The 18,778-nt window shown below is 39.4% G+C and overlaps 1 pseudogene; it reads right to left on the reverse strand.

Annotated features, from left to right (window-relative positions):
• The window catches only part of LOC119522268, a 234,257-nt pseudogene that overhangs the window by 30,582 nt on the left and 184,897 nt on the right, over positions 1-18,778 (reverse strand).

The raw sequence follows: 18,778 nt of genomic DNA on the forward strand, positions 1-18,778 counted from the left end.
GAGTCATCCAGAAAGGATTTGTGGAAGCTCCTGTTGTCTGATGGCTTTGGCCCCTGTGTGCCTCATGCCAGGCTAATGAGATTTTTGAGAAACCTGTATAGCCAGAGCCATGGCCAGTCAGAAATGGATAGGACAGATAAGAAACAAATTGAAGGAAAAATTTCTTCAAAGACAGAGCCACAGAGATTGAGGTCTGGAGTCAAGAGATCTCAGGCTGCCTGCACTATGGAATTTGGACTCATGCATCCCCACAGTTGTGTGAGACATTTTTATAAAATCTTGTATTTACAGATAGCTCTTCTTGATTCTGTTTCCCTAGAGAATCCTAACTAATACAGCTGGGCACTGGGAGTGGTTCATGAGACAGAATCTTAAAATGGTCATTTACAATTGGTTTTCTACTCTGATTAGATTTAAAGGCACTAATGACTCCATTTACAATACTCAAGATGGTACTGACACTCCATAGTGTGGGTTGGCAATGGAGATATGCAAAATATCACCATTTGATTTGTCTAATCATACTCTTATATGAATCAAGGCTCTGGGTGACAGTGTTTCTGACACCTTAACAGAATTTTGCAGAGTTAAGAGGTGTAATGATGTTGGTTAGTTTCTTAGATATACTGCATAAAGTTATAAGAGAATGGGAAGAAATAAAGGCTTAAAATTTGAAACTTAAGCACCATATAACAGATGTAAAAGTTTCTATGTGTGCCTTGAAAGAAAATGTTATTTCCTGTGGCTGCAGACTTGAGATTTCTGGAAACCAGACCCAGAGTCTTATTGTGCAAGTAGCAGATTTACAATATAAACTAAAATCTTAACCTCACAGGGTGTCTGCTTTAAAGAACAGGCATTGATTGGAAAAGAATGGGATCCTGAAACTTGGGATGGGGACATAAGGATTAATAATAATGGCAGTGAGGACACCAGAAATCTGGATTCTGCTGAGTCTTTGCTAGATATACCTGTAATGATCTGCACTGAGAAAACAGCCCCCCCCCACCTCCAGTCTGCCCTGAGGAGACAGCTACCCACCCCCAGCATGCTTTGAGGAAACAGCCTCCCAGACTCCGTTCTGCACTAAGGAGCCTGCAATCCAACCTCCACCTGAAAAGATTAAACCTTCAGTGCCTGCTAAACCTGTAAATCACCTCCCCTGAGGAAGCAGCCCTCACTCTTCTGTCTGCAGGGATTAATTCTGTTTCAGGAAATGAACTGCAATGGAATGCCCTGAGGTAAATGGCTTAAGGGATACTTCTAATACTTTTCATGTCCCATCCCCAACACCAGTCTTTGCTTCAAAATCTATAACTAGACTGAAGTCCCAACAGCCTCAAAGGGTGAGGTACAAAGTGTGACCCATGAGGAAGTATGCTATACTCCAAAAGAACTGTATGAATTTTCCAATTTATTTAGACAAATATCCAGGGAATATGTGTGGGAATGGATACTAAGGGTGTGCGAAAATGGTGGAAGGAATATAAAGTTGGATCTGGCTGAATTTACTGATATAGGCCCACTAAGCAGAGATTCTGCATTCAGTGTTTTAGCTTGAAGGTTAGAAAAGGTGTTATCAGATTGCTTGGGTGGTTGGCTGAAAAATGGATCAAAGGTGGCCAACACTACCTGAGGTCGAAATGCCAGAACTGCCCTGGTATAACATAGAGGAGGGGATTCTAAGGCTTAGAGAGATTAGAATGTTATTGGGGATTTATCATGGAAGACCTACTCTAACACCCCTGGAGTTTCAAGAGGACACACCTTTTACAAGGACTGTGAGGAATAAAATTGTGAGACTAGCCCCATCATCCCTGAAGAGCTTTGTAGTTGCCCTTCTCTGTAGGTCAGATATTACCGTGGGAACTGCTGTCACTGAACTGGGATCCTTAAACACAATGGGGATAATCAGATCCTGAGTTGGCAGAGGCCATGTGGGAGCAGTTAACCAAAGACAAGGTGGCTGTGACTACCATAATGGAAAACAGGCTCAAAGCAGCAGCCAAAATAATTTGACTAGCAAAGACTTATGGCATTGGCTAGTAGATCATGGAGTACCCAGAAGTAAAATTCTTCTAGTCTACTAAATTCTTGTTTGATCTGCATAAGCAGAAGAATTCTAGGTCAAGTGAACAAAAGTCTACCTTGAATTACAAGAAGAGAGTCATGGCCACTTAATCAATTCCCAGATTTGAGACAGTTTACAGATCCAGAGCCCCTTGAATGAGGGGAAGGACTCAGTTAGACTCCCCAAAATTTATACTTTTAATCTTCCTCCAAGCCTTCCCCAGGGGGACCTATGGCCTATTACCAGGGTAAATGTGCATTGGGGAAAAGGAAATGATCAACTATTTGGGGGATTATTTAGACCCTGGTTCAGAAGTGACATTAATTCCAGGAGACCCAAAACATCACTCTGGTGTAGCAGTCAGAGTTTGGGCTTATGGAGGTCAAGTGATTGATGGATTTTTAGCTCAGGTCTGCCTCACAGTGGGTCCAGTGGGTCCACAGACACATTCTGTGGTTATTTCCCCAGTTCCAGAATGCATAATTGGAATAGACATACTCAGCATCTGGCAGAACACTCACATTTGTTCCCTGACTTGTGGAGTGAGAGCTATTACGGTAGGAAAGGCCAAGTGGAAGTCACTGGAAATGTCTCTGCCTAGCAAAAGAGTAAACCAGAAGAAATACCAGAATCCTGGATGAATTTCAGAGATTAATGCCACTCAAGGATTTGAAGAATGCAGGGGTGGTGATTCCCACTACATCCCATGCAACTCTCCTATTTTGCCTGTGCAGAAAACAGACAGTTCTTGAGGGATGACACTAGATTATAGTAAGCTTAACCAGGTGGTGACTCCAATTGCAGCTGCTTTTCCAGATATGGTATCATTGCTTGATACCACAACACATCCCCTGAGCAAATCAACACATCCCCTGATACCTGGTATGCAGGTATTGATCCAGCAAATGCTTTTTTCCCAATAGCTGTTAGAAAGGACCACCAGAAACAGTTTGCATTCAGCTGGCAAGGCCAGCAGTATACATTCACTGTGGTACCTCAGGGGCATATCAACTCTCCAACCCTATATCATAATATTGTCCACAGGGAGGTTGAACATTTTTCCATCCCACAAGACATCACACTGGTCCATTATACTGATGATATCATGTTGATTGGACCCAGTGAGCAAGAAGTAGCAACTACTCTAGATTTGTTGGTAAGGTATTTGTGTGAAAGAGGATGGGAGATAAATCCAACAAAAACAGAGAGGCCTTCCACCTCAGTAAAATTTCAAAGTGTCCAGTGATTTGGGGCATGTTGAGATATTCCTTCTCAGGTGAAAGATAAGCTGTTGCATCTGGCCCTTCCTATGACCAAAAAAGAGGCACAACAACTAGTTGGCCCCTATGGATTTTCAAGACATTTTTGTCATTTGGGTGTGCTACTCCAGCCCATTTACTGAGTGACCAGAAAAGCTTCTAGTTTTGAGTGGGGACTGGAACAAGATGAGGCTCTATGAAAGGTCCAGGCTGCTGTGCAAGTGGCTCTGCCAATTGGGCCATATGATCCAGCTGAATCAATGGTGCTGGAAGTGTCAGTGGCAAATAGAGATGATGACTGGAGACTTTGGTGGGCTCCCATAGGAGAATCACAATTCAGGCCCTTAGGATTTTGGAGTGAAGCCTTAACATCCTCTGCAGATAACTACTCTCCATTTGAGAAACAGCTTTTGGCCTGCTATTGGGCCCTAATAGAGACAGAACACCTCACCATGGACCACCAATTTATTATGAGACCTGAGTTACCTATTATGAGCTGGGTGTTGTCCAACCCACCAAGCCATATAGTTGGGCATGTACAGCAGCACTCCATCATAAAATAGAAATGGTATATCTGAGATAGGGCAGGTCCTGAAGGCACAAGTTACATGAGAAAGTGGCCCAAATGACCACGGCCACCACTCCTTCCACCTTACCTTCTCTTTCTCAGCCCACAGCTATGGCATCTTGGGGAGTTCCTTACAATCAGTTAACTGAGGAAGAGAAAACTTGGGCCTCATTTACAGATGGTTCTGCACAATATGCAGGGACTACCCAAAAGTGGAGAGATGTAGCACTGCAGCCCCTTTCTGGGATGTCCCTGAAGGACAGTGGTGAAGGGAAATCCTCCCAGTAGGAGGACCTACAAGCAGTGCACTGGTAGTTCATTTTGCTTAGAAGAACTGGCCAGAGGTGTGTTTGTATACCAATACGTGGGTGGTTGCTAATGGTTTGGCTGGATGGTCAGGGACTTGGAAGGGACATGATTGGAAAATTAGTGACTAAGAAGTCTGGAGAAGAGGTATGTAGATACACATTTCCAAGTGTGTTAAAAACATGAAGATATTTGTGTCCCATGGGAATGCTCACCAGAGGGTGACTTCAGCAGAGGAAGATTTTAATAACCAAGTGGATAAGATGACCTGTTCAGTGGACACCAGTCAGAATCTTTCCCCAGCCACTCCTGTCATTGCCCAATGGGCTCATGAAAAAAAGTGGTCATGGTGGGAGAGAAAGAGGTTACGCATGTGCTCAGCAACATGGACTTCCACTCACCAAGGTTGACCTGGCCACAGCCACTGCTGAATGTCCAACCTGCCAGCAGCAGAGACTCACTCTCAGTCCCCAGTATGGTACCATTCCCAGAGGTGATCAGCCTGCTACCTGCTGGCAGGTTGATTACATTGGATCACTTACATCATGAAGGGGCAGTGATATGTTCTCACTGGAATTGGCACATACACGGGATAAGGGTTTGCCTTCCCTGTGTACAATGCTTATGCCAAAACTACCATCCATGTACTTTCAGAATGCCTTATCAACCATCATGGTATTTCACACAGCATTGCTTCTGACAAAGGAACACTCTTTACAGAAAATAAAGTGATGGAATGGGCACATGCTTATGGAATTCACTGGCCTTACCATGTTCCCCATCATCCAGAGGCAGCTGGGTTGATAGAATGGTGGAATGGCATTTTGAAGACTCAATTATGACACCAAGTGGCAATACCTTGCAGGGCTGGGGCAGTGTTCTCCAGCTGTTCTCTGAATCAGCATCCTCTCTATGGGGCTATTTCACTCATAGCCAGGATTCAAAGTTCCAGGAATCATGGGGTAGAAATAGGAGTGGCACCACTCACTATCATTCCTAGTGATCCACTATGGAAATTTTTGCTTCCTTTCCCTGCCACTTTAAGCTCTGCTGCTCTACAAGTCTTAGTTCCAAAAGGAGGAGTGCTTCCACCAGGAGACACAACAATGATTCCATTGAATTGGAAGTTGAATGCCACCTGGCCTCTTTGGGCTGCTCATGCTTGTGAATCAACAGGCAAGGAAGGGGTTTACTGTACTGGCTGGGGTGATTGATCCTGACTACAAAGAGGAAATAGCACTGCAACTACAGAGTGGAGGTAAAGAAGAGTTTTCCTGGAATACAGGAGATCCCCCAGGGCATGTCTTAGTACTACAACACCCTGTGATTAAAGTCAATGGAAACCTGCAACAACCCAATCCAGGGAGGACTACCAATGGCCCAGAATCTTCAGGAATGAAGGTTTGGTTCACCCCACCAGGCAAAGAACTATGGCCAGCTGAAGTGCTTGCTGAGGGTAAAGGGAACATGGAATGGGTAGTGGAAGAAGGTTGTGATAAATATGAACTTTGACCATGTGACCAGTTACAGAAATGAGGACTATGATGGCATGAATATTTCCTCCTTGTTTTATTATGAGTATGTTTGTATTTTCCTGTAAAGAAGATATCTTTGTTTCCTTCTCTATCTTATCCCCTTATCATATGACATAAGCTGTATTATTCATTTCACAGTATTTAAGTTAAAGGAAATCAAGTTTAAGAGTCAATGTGTCTCAAGGAATTGCACCCTATTCTGGAGAGATTTAGTGCATTTCCAGTTGTATTCAGGACAGCTGAGTATTGTTAGGTGAAATATGTCTGTTATGCTCTACTTAGAGATAAAGTATGGTTTAAGGTGATGAGTATAACTGCCAAGTTGATAAGGGGTGGACTGTTATAGTTAGGTTAATGTGTCAACTTGGCCAAGTCATGGTGTTCAGGTGTATGGTCAAGCAAGCACTGTCATAACCATTACTGCAACATTTGTGGCTGGTTAATAAACCAGGAGGCTGGTTTATTAAATCATCAGTCAATTGGCTGCAGCTGTGACTGATTACATCAAGGGGCATGTCTTCTGCAATGAGAGATTTCAATCAGCTGGATTTAATCCAATCAGGTGAAGACTTTTAAACAAGAGACAGAGAGGACCTTCACTTCTCCTTTGGCTAGCCAGCAAAGGATTTCCTGAGAAGTCCATCAAACACCTTCATCAGGGTTGCCAGTTTGCTGCCTCTCCTATGGGATTTGGACTCATGCATCCCCATAGTTGTGTAAGACACTTTTATAAATTCTTACATTTACAGATGTCTCTTGTTGATTGTTTCCCTAGAGAACCCTAACTAATACATATTATGTCCCCCCAAAAGCCATGTTCTTTAATGCAATCTTGTGGGGGCTGATGTATTAGTGTTGATTACATTGAATCCTTTGATTTACTGTTTCCATGGAGATGTGACTCAATCAACTATATGTGAAAAATTTGATTAAATTATTTCCATGGAAATATGGACCCCACCCATTCAGGGTGAGTCTTGATTTAATCACTGGAGCCCTATAAAACAGCTCACAAACAGAAGGACCTCAGAGTGGCTGAGAGTGACATTTTGGAGAGCAGCTGAGAGAGACATTTTGGAGATGGCCACTGAAAGCGGACATTTGCTGAAACTTTGGAGATACTAGCCCAGAGTTTGCTCCTGAGAAGCTAAGAGAGGACAAATGTCCAAAGAGCAACATTTTGAAGAATGCACAGGAGCTGAGACTAGAGCTGGAACACAACCTGGGATCAGCAGACACCAGCCACATGCCTTCCCAGATAACAGAGATTTTTCTGGATGCCATAGGCCTTCCTTCAGTGAAGGTATACTCATGTTTATGCCTTGATTTGGATATTTTCATGGCCTTCAAACTGTAAATTTGTAACCAAATAAACCCACTTTATAAAAGCCAATCCATTTCTGGTATTCTGCATAATGGCAGCATTAGCAAACCAGAAAACTACCTTAAATATGTCATATTAATGCCTTCTCACCTTCATAGTTTCTGATGAGAAAATTGCACTTATTCTTCTTGAGGATTACTTGCATTTAATGAATCACTTTTCTCTGGCTGCTTTCAGAATTCTATCTTTATATTTGTCATTTGACATTTTGATTATTATATGTTGTGGTGTAGGTCTAATAGAATTTATTCTGTTTGGATTATGTTGTGCTTCCTGGACATTTATATTAAGTCTTGCATAAGAGTTGGGAAATTTTCAGTGAATATTTCCTCAAATATTCTTACTGCCCCATTCCCTTCTCTTCTCCTTCTGGGATGTGTATGTTGGTACACTTCATGTTGTCCCACAGGTACTTTAGGCTCTACTCACTTTAAGATTCTTTACTCTCTGTTCTTCCAAAGGTATGATTTTGATTTTCCTGTCTTCTAATTCACTGATTCTTACTTCTGCTTGCCCAAATCTGCTGTTTTATGGTGCTAGTGTATTTTTTTTGTTTTCTTTTTAACATTTTTAATTGTGATGTTTAAAACATATACAGAAAAGTGATAACTTTCAAAGAATGATTTAACAAGTAGTTATAGAACAAATTTCAAAGAATGTTATGGTTACAGTTCCACAATTTCAGTTATTTCCTTAATGTGAGATATAACATATTTATAGAAAAGTGATAACTTTCAAAGTATGATTTAATAAGCATTTATAGAGAAAATTTCAATGAATATTATGGGTTACAGTTCCATATTTCAGTTATTTTCTTCTAGCTGTTCTAATATTCTGTAGGCTAAAAAAAAAAAAGTTTATTTAAAGGTCCAGTATTTGTAATCCTTTGTTAAATCCTATCTTATCTGCTGCTCTCTCTCATTTGATCAATGTCTTATTCTTCAGGGATATCTGGACAGTGATACTAACTTGTTCATAATGAAAAGGGCTGTCAACATTATGGGGAAGGGAGAGGCATCTGGTTGATGTTCTGGAAGAGGCTGTTACCTCTGGGTTTTGGTACTTATCTGACATAGGAAAATTCTGGAGGATTTAAGTTTCTGAAAAATAAACTTAGTGAGTGAAACTTATAAAAGTCTCATGCAGGGACATGGATATCTTTAGGATTTGGGGCACTACTGTTGATTAGGGCTTGGCATACTGTGAACATTTGGAATTATCTAGCTGGAGCTTGCATAAGAATAACATCCAGGATAGCCTCTTGGCTATATTTGAAATCTCCTAGCCACTGAAACCTTATTTTTTTTTTACCTTTCTTTCCCACTTTTGGTCAAGAAGGCAATTTCAATCCCTCAATTCCCAAGCCAGACTCACTCCTAGGAGTTGTGACCCATGTTGTGAGGGAGACTCATTCTGCTGGGAACCATGTCCCACATAGTGGGGAGGGTAATGAATATATTTTCAGAGTTGGGCTTAGAGAGCATAAGGCCACTTCTGAGCAACAAGAGGTTCTCTGAAAGTGACTCTTAGGCAAAATTATAGGTAACCTTAACCTCTCCTTTTCAGCCATATGTTTCACAAGATCAAGATTCAAGATAGAGAACCTGACTTATTAAGTAGGGGGTTCCTAATTTTACATAGCTTATACTCTGTCAAAGATAAACAATCAATGTCTCACACCATCTGCACTTAATTGTGCAATCATTATCACTCTAATTTTAAAAAAAAATATCAGAACCCAAAACACCCCAAAACTCTTATCAGCTCCTAATTATTTACTCCTAGTATTTGTGACATACTAGTAAGCTATTCATATTAAATATAGTCCATAATATGCAACAGATAGGTCTTCCCATATATCCTCGGTTTCACACTTTGTACCAGTGTCATAACTTAGAAGTAGATCATATAAGCAGTTATTTATATTTTTGGTGATAATCTGAGGGATGCATACCTTTAAACAACCCCTTTCAGTCATGCTCACCTTAAATCTGGCACTGATTCCTATAATCCCATAAACAGATCATCATCAACACTGTCCATCCCCAAACCTTTAAGTTCAACCTTGTTTATAGGTCTGTACATATTAGGTAATCATTTCCCATTCTCTAGCTTCTATCTATCTTTAGGTCCCCTATTTTCTACATTTTAATGCACTAATTTTACATTATTCAGGGGGTTTATATTAGTGATAACATACAGTATCTTTCCTATTGTGGCTATTTCACTCAACATTATGTCCTTTAGTTTCACCCTTGTTTTCACATTTTAGGACCTCATTTCTTCTTCCTGCTGCCTAGTATTCCATCATATGTATATATACCACATTTTGTTTATCCACTTCTGTTGAAGGACACTTGGTTTACTTCTATCTTTTGGCAATTGTGAATAATGCTGCTATGAATATCAGTGTGCAAATGTCTGTTCATGTCACTGCTTTCAGATCTTCTGAATATATACCAAGTAGTGGAATTGCCAGATAGTAGGATAACTTGATATCTAGTTTTCTGAGGAAGCACAAAACTGTCTTCCACAGTCTCTGTACCATTATACATTCCCACCAGCAGCAGATGAGATTTCAAAATTCTCCACATCCTCTCTGACATTTTAGATTCCTGTTTGTTTAATAAGCCATTCTTATTGGTGTGAGATATATCTCATTGTGGTCTTGATTTGCATTTCCCTAATAGCTAGTGAACGTTTTTTTTCATTTGTTGTTTAGCCATTTTTATAAGGTGTGAAGTAGGGGTCCTCTTTCATTCTTTTGGACATGGATATCCAGTTCTCCCAGCCCCATTTGTTGAAGAGTCTGCTGTGTGCCAGTTCAGTGGATTTGGAGACCTTATCAAAAACTCAGTTGACCATAGATCCGGGGGTCTATTTCTGAACTCTTGATTTGATCCCATTGATCAGTATGTCTATCTTTGTGCCAGTGCCGTGCTGTTTTGTCTACTGTGGCTTTATAGTAGGTTTTAAAGCCAGGAAGTGTGAATCCTTCCACTTTGTTTTTCTTTTTTAGAAAGTTCCTGGCAATTCAAGTCCCCTTTCCCTTCCAAATAAATTTGATAACTAGCTTTTCCAAGTCTGTGATGTAGGTTGTTGTAATTATGATTGTAATTGCATTGAATCTGAAGATCAGTTTGGGTAGAATTGACATCTTAATGATGTTCAACCTTCCTATCCAGGAACACAGAATATCATTCTACCTAATTAGATCCCCTTTGACTTCTTTTATTTGCACTTTATAATTTCTGTGTAGAGGTCTTTTACATCCTCACTAAAATTTATACCCAGGTAGTTGATTTTATTAGTTCATATTTTGAATGTTTTTTTTTCTGATTGCCTCTTCAGTTAGGTTATTGCTAAATTATAGGAACATTAGTAATTTATGCACATTAATCTTGTCAATCCCACCACTCTGCTGAATTTGTTCATTGATTTCTCAGGATTTCCCACATAAAAGGTATCATTTCCAAACAATGACAGTTTTACTTCTTCCTTTCCAATCTTGACACTTTTTATTTCTTTGTCTTGGAATATTGCTCTGGCTAGAACTTCTAGCCCAATATTGAATAATGTGGTGATATTGGGCATACTTGTGTTTCTGAACTTAGCTTTCAGTCTCTCACTGTTGAGTACTATGGTGGCTGTTGGTTTTTAATATATGCCCTTTATCATATTGAGGAAGTTTCCTTCAATTCCTACCTTTGGAAATGTTTTAATGAAAAAGGGATGCTGAATTTTGTCAAATGATTTTTCAGTGTCTATTGAAATGACCATTTGATTTTTCCCTTCCAATTTGTTAATGTGTTGTATTATATTGATTGATTTTTCTTATGTTGAATCACTTTTGCATGCCTGGAATGAATCCCACTTGGTCACAGTGTATAATTCTTTTAATGTACTTTTGGATTTGTTTTGCAAGTATTTTGCTGAGAATTATTAAATCCATATTCATTAGGGAGATTGGCCTGTAGTTTTCCTTTATTGTAGTATCTTTATCTGGTTTTGGTATTATAGTGATGTTAGTTTCATAAAATGAGTTAGGTGGTGTTCCTTTTTCTTCAATTCTTTGAAACAGTTTGAGCAGGAATGATGGCAGCCCTTTTTGGAATATTTGGTAAAATTGCCCTGTTATGTCATCTGACTGGATCTACTTACTTGTGATTGGTTTGTTGAGGTCTTCTATTTCTTCTCTGGTTGTTCTAGGTTGTTCGTGTGTTTTCAGGAAAGTGTCCATTTCCTCTAAGTTGTCTAGTTTGTTTGCACACAGTTATTCATAGTATCCTCTTATGATTTTTAAAATTTCTTTGGGATCCATAGTAATTGGCCCCCCTCTTATTTCTGATTTTGTTTATTTGGGTCTTGTCTCTTTTTTACTTTGTCAGCTTAGCTAAGCATTTGTCAATCTTGTTGATCTTCTCAAAGAACCAACTTTTGTTTTTTAAATTCTTTCTATAGCTTTTTGTTCTCCAAATCATTTATTTTGGCTTTAATCTTTTTATTTCTTTTCCTATACTTGCTTTAGGGTTAGTTTTCTGTTCATTCTGTAGCTTTCTAAATTGTTCAATTAGGTATTTGGTTTTATTTTTCTTCTCTTTTTTAATGTAGATATTTAGAGCTAAAAATTTCCCTCTCAGCCCCACCTTCACTGCATCCCATATGTTTTGAGATATTGTGTTCTCATTTTTTTTCATCCATAGATTTTTATTTTGTTTTGTTGTTTAGCTTTTATATTGTGGTAAAATATAGATAATATAGAATTTACCATCTTAACCATTTTTAAGTTTACAATTCAGTGGCATTAACTGCATCCACAGTGTTGTGTGATCATTCCCACTGCTATTCTCAGAACATTTTCATCATCCCAAACAGAAACCCTGCACCCAGGAGGCAATACCTGCCCAACCTCCCCTTTCCCCAACCCCTGGTCATCCATAGATATTTATCAATTTCGCTTGTAATTTCTTCTTTGGCCCACTGATTGCTTAGGAGTCTGTTGTTTAACCTCCATATATTTGTGAAAGTTCTGGTTCTTTGGTGGATATTGATTTCCAGCTGCATTCCATTGTGGTCAGAGAATTTGCTTTGAATCATTTCAAACTTTTTAAATTTTGAGACTTGTTTTATGCCCAGCATATGATCTATCCTGGAAAATGTTCCATGAGTACTAGAGAAGAATGTATATCCTGGTGTTTTGGGGTGCAATTATATATATTTGTCTTTTAAGTCTAATTCATTTATCACATTGTTTCAGTTCTCAATTTCCTTATTGGTCCTCTGTCTAGTTGTTATGTCTATAGAAGAGAGTGGTGTATTATAATTCTCCCTCTATTGTTGTAGAAACATCTATTGCTCCCTTCAGTTTTGCCAATGCTTATCTGATGTACTTTGGAGTTCCTTGATTGGGTGCATAAACATGATTGTTATTTCTTCTTTGTAGATTGTCCCTTTTATTAATATATAGTGTCCTTCTTTGTCTCATGACTTCTTTAAATTTAAAGTCTATTTTATTTGATATTAGTATAGTTACCCCTGCTTTCTTTGGATACAGCTTGCATGGAATACTTTTTCCATCCTTTCACTTTCAATATCTTTGTGTTGCTGGGTCTAACATGGGTTTCCTGTAAACAGCATATCAATGGATCAAACTTTGAATCCATTCTGTGGGTCTGTATGTTTTAACTGGGGAATTCAATCCATTCATATTCAAAGATATTACTCTAAGGCAGTTCTGGAACCAACCACCTTATCCTTTGGTTTTTGTCAGATTTATTTCCCCCCTCTCTCTTTTTCATTTAAGTTACCCTTACTAACACTCTTCAGTTCTAAACAATTATCCATACCTCTCTCTTCTTACTTTTTATTCAGGCAGAACTTCCCTTAATATTTCTTGCATGGAAGGTTTCTTGTTAATAATTCTCTCAGCATTTGTTTGTGAAAATTTTAACCTCCTCCTTAATTTTGAAGGAGAGCTTTGCTGGATAAAGAATTCTTGGTTGGCAATTGTTCTCTTTCATGATCTTAAATATGTCATACCACTGCCTTCTTGCCTCCATGGTGCCTGTTGAGTAGTCAGCACTTAGTCTTATGTGGTTTCCCTTGTATGTGCTGAATTGCTTCTCTCTTGATGCTTTCAGGAATTTCTCTTTCTCTTCAGCATTTGACAATCTAATTCGCATATGTCTCAGAGTGGGTCTATTTGGATTTATTCTATTTTGAGTTCATTGGGCTTCTTGGATTAGAATATGTATGTTCTTTATAAGGGTTGGGAAGTTTTCCCCAACTATTTCCTTGAATACTCTTCTTAGCCCATTACTCTTCTCTTTCTGGGACACCAATGATTCTTACATTTGTGTGCTTTGTTTTGTCCATCATTTCCCTGAGATTCAATTCAAATTTTTCCATCCTTTTCACCATTTTTCCTTAGTGTATTTGAATTCAGCTGTATGTACTCTAGTTAACTTATTCTTTCTTCTGCCTCCTCAAATCTGCTTCTCTGTGTACCTAGTATATTTTTAATTAAATCTACAGCATTTTTGTTTCCATAAGATCTGCTATTTTTCTATTTTGTCTTTCAAATTCATCTTATACTCTTCTAAAGTCTTCTTGATGTTCTTTATATCTTTAGTTAACCCATAGAAGTTGTTTTGGAGATTTGTATGTACTTCTTTGATTAAGTGCTTCAAGTTCTTTGTCTCTTTTGGCTTTGTAATTTTGTCACTTGGCTTTTCCATGTCACCTTGGTTCTTCATATTCTTTGTGATTTTCTGTTGACTTTGGGGCATTTTTTTATATTCATAAGGCAATTTTTGTAAATGCAGGATTATTTGGGCATTTATAAAAAGTTTGGCATAACCAGAGCTTGCTGGAGTGCACGTTCCCTGTCTTCCCAGCAGATGACACTCTTGAACCACCTCTTCCCCCTCAAGCCCCTTTCTCTGACTGTGGGTATGTGCTGGGTGAGGTTCAAGCTAAGTGTATATCTAATCAGTGCACAAGTTCTCTGTGTGCTCTGGGAACTACCAGCCCTGGGTGTGGGGGTTGGGCCCTGTGCAGTTTGGCAAAGAGTCCCCTTAAGGGCATAGTGGGTCTGGTGATTTCCAGGATTCTGAGTGGACAACCCTCAGGCTGTGGGGCTGTGAGTCTCACCCTTTCCAGCCCTCAGCCAGCTCAAAAGCACCCCACATTTATTTAGCCCTCAAGGTCCCTGCCCATGAGCCTCTTGGGCTCCTGGTTCTTCCATGTGGCACCCTTACTTATCACTGCCTCTTGCCTGGAAACACTGAAGGCTTCTGTGGAGGAAGAGTAAATGTACCAAGTTTTCTGTGTGCAGTCAACACAGGTCAGCTGGTTCCTGAGTTCCATCACAGAAGCCCCTTCCTGTGGTGCTGAGAATGGTTATTTCCCCAGCTAATTGCTGAGACAAGTGTGTGGGAGTGGAGAGCTTCTCCCTTCTCTGCTTGGCTGGCTGGCTTGCAGCTGCCAGCCCCAGCAGTGGTCCCAGTTGAATAAACTCACCCCATCCTTTCAGACATAATTTCTCTGCTCTTTCAACCAAGCCCCAACTACATATTGTAGAGGTCCTTCTTTGTCTCTTATACCCTGGAACTGCTGTCCTGGTAGTTTTCTGACTTTTCTCTAGTTCTTCCATGGGGGAGAAGTTTGCTCTGCCTCTCCTATTCTGCCATCTTCCCAGACGCATCTCTAGTGTATTTTAATCTCAATTATTTTGCCTTTCATCTCCATAATTGTTTATGCTTCTTTTTAAGCTTTCTATTTCTTCTTATTTTTTTTCAATCCAATTTTTCTTCATCTTTTTTAATTGATTTAGAAGATCTGTTGGAACAAGATGTCTTTGGTTGTTCTAATGTCTGTGTTTCCTGTGACATTTTAATTTTTTTCCTTGAATGACCATATCTTCCTGTTTCTTTGTATGTCTTGTGATATTTTGTTGATGTCTGGGCATTTGAAAAATTTGATGTGCTAATTCTGGAGACAGTTTCTCCCTTTGCCTAGGGTTTTATTACAAATTGGCTGTGCATTAATGTTCTCCAACACTTGGCCCTGCTTATACTGAGCTTTCAGAGCAGCCTAGGTTTAACAGTTCAGTTTTTCTCAGGTCTTTTGCATCAGTCACCTGCTTTGGGAATGCATTGTAGCTTTATGAGTACCTTATTATATTTGACTGTTTTCCCTCCAGGGGACTATTTTCTTTCCTCTGTTTCTCCTCTAGAAGTCCTGGGCTGGTGTTTGTATTATGCAAGTTTTCCTCCCCAGTGGCTGTGATTTGCTCAGCTGCTCTCCCATACTAAGAGCTGTCTTTTCACTATACTTTCAGTCTTATATCTTTCAGTCTTATGTCCACCCTACCTTACAATTGTACAATTTTCCCATTTTTTTCTATGCAGCTTTTCTGCCTCCAGTAACTTCCATGTTAGAGTATCTCACCTGAGGGAGCTAGTTGGGGTCAGTGTTAAAAAATATCTAACTTTTTCTTTAGGTGCACCAGCAATTAGACACTGGGTAGTGAGTGTGCACTGCTTACTAACAGTTCCACCAGGGTAACTCTTGTTTCCTGGTGGCTTCTTTTATGCAGGCATTTGAGGACCACAAGGGCACCACCTTGGGTCTATGTGGTATTGGTTCCCTGTTCCTGAATGTGCCAGAGACTCAAGTTATTACTGTGAACAGCTGTGTGGTCAGGCACCATGACAGGAGGTGCCTAGACTAGAATGCCATGGCTGTATTTTGCTTAAGTTGTTCAGGGCTGAGGATGGGGGAGGGGTACAACCTGTGACTACCAAGTCATAGACATCCTACCTTCCTTTTTGGTGAGGTTTTAATTTTCCCCTTTGAATCAGCATTTGAGGACTCTTTCTCTAGACTCTACTGTCCTCCTGAGTTCCAGGTGAGTGGAACCTGCCCTTTTATTTAGCTGTCTCTAAGGAAATACTTTCCTGGGGATGTCTTAGGCTACCATCTTGATGACAACACTCACAAATTCATTTCATGAATATGTATTTCTAATATATTTGATGTTTATTCCCCCAGAGGAATTAATAAATAATCTCATAATTCATCATTATATTTAAGGAAATAAAGACATCTGGTACTTTTTTGGCTTTTTAAAATACAATTTTATTGAGATTATTGGCATACCATACAATCATCCAAAGTGTGCAATCAATTGTTCATGGTACCATCATATAGTTGTGCATTCATCATCTTAATTAATTTTTTTCAATTTTAGAATATACTCATGACTACAGAAAAGAAATAAGAAAAAAAAGAAGTTTTTCCTTATGTTCACCCAATGTTTTCTTTATATCCTTCATCTCTTTTGCCATATCTTTACTCAACTCATTGAATTGGTTTTTGAATTGATTTAGCATATTTATTTGAAGATCTTTAATTAGTTGTTTCAATTCCCGTATCTCAGTTGAAGTGTGAGTTTGTTCCTTTGACTGGGCCATAGCTTTGTTTTTCCTAGTGTGATTTATAGTTTTCTGTTTTCTAGGCATCTGGTTTCCTTGATTACTCCAATCAGATTTTCCCAGACCAGAACAGGGTCAGGTCTCAGGATGGGGCTATATTCATATCAGGTTTCCCTGAAAGTGTGTCCTGGAAGATTGACAGACTTTCCCATGAGGCATCTAGATGCTGTGCTTTCCTAACCTGTCCAGCAGGTTACACCTGTCAGCCAGTTGCTCCCCACTTATGTAAAGTGGTGTGGTCCCTTTAATTCTCAGCTTAGGTTTTTTCTGGTTTGATTGTTGTTTCCCCCCAGGCCCAGGGGTCTGAGTTATGAAGGGTGGGCAGCCACTTGAGCTGGGCCCCACCTCCCTCCTCTTAGGGAAGATACACCCCCTTAAGGTTATCTTCTGCACTTGTATTTCTCCTTTGTCTCTCTGGCTCTGTGAACTCCACCCCTGCCTGTGTCAGCTGAGAACTGAAAATGCCTAAGGCTTTCTCCACTGAGCCACTCAGACTGAAAGATAAAAGGGGAAAGAAAGCCCCCTTTCAGAGCCATTTTCCAGTCCCCTGTGTTCTCCTGTTGACCCGAGATAGTACCCAGTCCTCTGTGCTTCTTTTCTTGATACACAGCCATTTTGCAGTAGTCTAAGCTCAGCCATATCCAAAAACTTCCATATTTTTTCCATCAGCCCCACCTCCTCTCCACTGGGAGTGACCTCAGGATACTTTGCTGCTTGTTAGGGGTTTGTCTGTGTTTGTAGCTTGTATTCAGCAGTCCACACTTGTTAATTAAAGCCCCAGATGGAGCTTGGTTGAGCTGTATTCACTTGCTTCCAGCAGGAATGGCTTCTTTCTCCCACAGTGATGTTTTGCACCTTAGCCTGCCTTGGGGGAGGGGATGCCAGCACAGTCCAACAGTTTTTACTTACAGCTTTTGTGCTGCAATCTCAGCCATTAAACCTATTCCAGGCTGGTGTATGATGTGTGGACACTCAGGGTTGTCCCCTAGCAGTTGTTCCAGACCATTTACTAGTTGTTTCTGGCTATTTACATGTTTCTCTAGAGGACTAACTAAATTCCACACCTCTTTATGCCATAATCTTACCCATCTTCCCTGACACTTTTTTAAAGTAGCTTTGTAAAAAAAAAGTAGCTTTGTAAAAAAAAGTAGCTTTGTAATTCATACAAAAAAGTTCAGGGACAAATTGATGAGATGGTAGTAAATGAGAGAGAAAATTTTCTACCCTTTTCCTACCTGTCACAGCAGATAACATTCACTTCTTATTACAAAACCAAGAAACATCAACTGCCTTACCTGTTTGAATGCATTGTCATTTCCTAAACCACAGTCTGGGCTGGAGGAGACATAAATGTTGGATGGTAAATTGCTATAAGAGTTCCTGTTGATGTCTGAAGAATCTCTCATATTGAAGCAAAGAGCCCACAGAAATCTTGGCTTTTCAATTTCTTCATTTTCTAAATGTAAGACATAAATTTTATTCACATCTAAAGCACAATACATTTGCCAGAGCTCCAATATATAGTTATTTACTAAAAAATCCAAAACCAGACATTGGAGTAAATCACATCTTTGCATGTTAACAGTTAGTAAATCTGCATCCATGCACTCTAATGTCTGTGTATGCTATTTCCAGCAATGATGACTTTTCAACATAAGACAAATTGTACTTTAAAAATATTTTACTAACAAATACATTAGATTTAACTCTAATCATATCATGTTTCATGGATTTCTATTACTTTTCCTCTTCTGGAACAAAGTATTTATGATCACATTCATCCTTATCCCTATGAAGGGAGAAGATAACATAAACTGATTATCTTAGGTTTCAAATGGACAAACCAACTTGGCAAATTATATACTAAGTCAGTAGCATATGCAGGATTATAAAATGTCCAGAATAGTCTTATAGAGAAAGGAAATAGATTAGTGGTTGCCTAGAGCTGGAGGGGATTGGGGCAAATGAGGGATGACAGCTAATGGGTTTGAGGTTTCTTTTTGGGTGATGAAAATAATCTAAAATTGATTGTAGTGATGATTGAATGACTCTGTGAGTATACTAAAAACCACTGGAGGATAAATTTTACATGGCATGAATTGTATGGTATGTGAATTATATCTAAATAAAGCTGTTATTAAACATAGTATATACAGGA

This window comes from Choloepus didactylus, chromosome X (genome assembly GCF_015220235.1).
Source record: "Choloepus didactylus isolate mChoDid1 chromosome X, mChoDid1.pri, whole genome shotgun sequence".
NCBI classification, from domain to species: domain Eukaryota; kingdom Metazoa; phylum Chordata; class Mammalia; order Pilosa; family Megalonychidae; genus Choloepus; species Choloepus didactylus.